Source organism: Bos taurus, chromosome 19 (genome assembly GCF_002263795.3).
Source record: "Bos taurus isolate L1 Dominette 01449 registration number 42190680 breed Hereford chromosome 19, ARS-UCD2.0, whole genome shotgun sequence".
In the NCBI taxonomy this organism is placed as follows: domain Eukaryota; kingdom Metazoa; phylum Chordata; class Mammalia; order Artiodactyla; family Bovidae; genus Bos; species Bos taurus.
The window spans coordinates 15597779-15600261 of record NC_037346.1 but is presented as its reverse complement, the minus strand read 5'-3'; the positions used below and the strand labels follow the sequence as shown (position 1 = coordinate 15600261).

At 42.2% G+C, this 2483-nt stretch overlaps 1 pseudogene; it reads left to right on the top strand.

Moving 5' to 3' along the window:
• Positions 1-519: 519 nt before the first annotated feature.
• Positions 520-941, top strand: LOC789304 (ribosomal protein eL22-like; annotated as a pseudogene).
• Positions 942-2483: the final 1542 nt, after the last annotated feature.

Here is a 2483-nt window from a genome sequence, read left to right as displayed (position 1 = left end):
CAGGAAAAAAAAATTGGAAGTGTAAACTCTAGATTAAAGGATACATAAAAGACTTATCCATCAATCAAAATACACACACCTTAGTGGAACCCGATAAAAACAAGCAAAGTGTAGAAAAAACATTTATGAGATAATCAACAAAATTTTGATACTAATTAGTTGTTTAATGAAATTAAGGGCTTAATACTCACTTTGGGGTATGCACCAATTAGCTATTGCCGAGTAACAAAGCACTCCAAAATGCAGCGACTTGAATCAACAGCTGTTTTGTATGCTCATGATTTTGTGAGTCACCAGTTTGGGCAGGTATCATCTGCAATGGCTCAGACCTATCCTGCCCAGTGTAATCAGATCACTCATAGGCATGCACTCAACTATGCCTCTGCCTCTCTCCCAGGAGGCCCGTCACTTTCAAGAGGGTCAGCGTGGGCTTTAGGTGTCTTCATATGCTGGCAGAAGAATTTGCAGCAACAACAAGTAAGGTAAGGCCGTTCTCTAATCGCACAACTGGCCTTCAAGATGGCGCCAAAGAAAGACAAGAAGCTTAAGACGTCAACCTGGAAGTTCAATTTAGACCTTACTCATCCAGTAGAAGATGGAATTTTTGATTCTGGAAATTTTGAACAGTTTCTACAGGAGAAACTTACAATGAATGGAAAAACTGGGAATCCTGGCAAGGCTGTCCCCATTTCAACACTTCAAGAGTAAAATCACAGCTGTTTCTGATAAACAGTTGTCTAAAAGGCATTTGAAATACTTTACCAAGAAATAAATTCCATGAAAAGGACAATCTTTGTGATCGGTTTGGTGTGGCTGCATCTGACAAGGAGACTTGCAAACTTCATTACTTACAAATTAGTAAAGATAAAGACGGTTCCGAGTCTGAGGACTATATGAAGCCATCCTATATAGGGATGCTAATGAGATGCTTTATTTACTAATAAAACAAATAAAACATACAAGAGGAACTTCTTGAAGTGGACCTTTATCAGTTTTTTAATGAATAAAAAAAATTACTCTGTTAAAAAAAAGAGCATTTATCATCTAGCAATAAATATTCAATATATTTATATGTGTATAAATATATCTTTAATATGGCATATTATAATGTTGGATACAAATGATATGCTTCAAAGTAATCGAGAGTGGGTGGGCATGGAGATGAAAGAAGATTGTGAGTTTATTGAGACTGATGGATGAGTGTATGATGGGTGATTATATGATTGTCTCTACTTTTGCATGTGGCTGAAGTTCTTAATGATATCAAGTTCTCTTTTTAATGACTGGTTAACTTCCAAATTCCACTGGGTCCAATGACAGGACCCAAGGGAAACAAGGGCACCCTCATCATTGTAGCTGCTTCTAAATATCGTGTCCTGCTTCCGAAGGTAAGAAGGACTGAGGCAACATCAGGGGAGCTTTTCCACGCCCTCTGCTTCCTTCCCCTCTCTGGAGAGTCACGTGAAACTGAACAGCTTGCATAAGCCACGTGGCGGGTGAGTAACTCGGTCAGCCCGGGCATACCCCATACCTATGATTTTATTTATTAGCGTTCACTTTTCTTCCCAGGTTATTTTGAAACTTGGGACACGGACCTCTTCTGGATGATAAATTGCAAACTATTGTAATTATTAACATAAAGAAGAATGAGAAAATGGGGACTCGGGAGCTGTAAAGAGGGTGGGGGAAGGAGGCAGGGGCCTCCATGAACAGGAAGTTAATAGAGAAGGAGGAAGAGTAAAGGAGATGAATCACATCCAACTGGGGTCAATCAACATTCACCGCATGCATAATATGTATTGAACATTTGTCTGGATAGAAAAGGGGAAAATGTTAAAGTAAACGGGACGTTATTCGTCCTCTTTAAGTGCCTACTGCCATTTATTCACTCAAAACATGTATCGGAGTGCCTACTGCATGCCAGGCCCTGTTAGTGACTAGATGATAATGAAAAGATGATTTAACACACGTTTCCAATTGGCATTAATGAGGGCTGTTCCAGTTGTAATAATACATTACAATTCAAATCAGCTTTAAGCAGAAACGAGAGCTCACTGGCTCGTCTAACTGGAAAGTCTAGGGGTGGCTTCAGGCGCATCTGGATCCAGGTGCTCCGGTGACGTTGCCAGGAACCTGTCTCTCTCCATCTCTTGGATCAGCTTCCTTCTGTGTGGGCATCATTCCCAGACAGACTTTCCCACTGGCAGCAACAAGTTTACATCCTACCATGTTGGCAGCAAATGTCCCGGGATTGGGGCTCCCTGGAACAGCGTGGCCCAGTGCCCGTTCCTGGTCAGGGAGAAGAAATGCTCGGATGGGCCAAGCCTAGATGGCGGGCCTGGCTTTGTGACTGGGGAAGAGGCTGGACCTACTCAACCTCAGCACAGAGAGAGGAGAAGGTTCCCCAAAGGATACTCACAGCACGGTCTCTGGAGGGAGAGACGAGGGAGATTGGCTGAGCAAAGCAATCAACACTCTCCCAG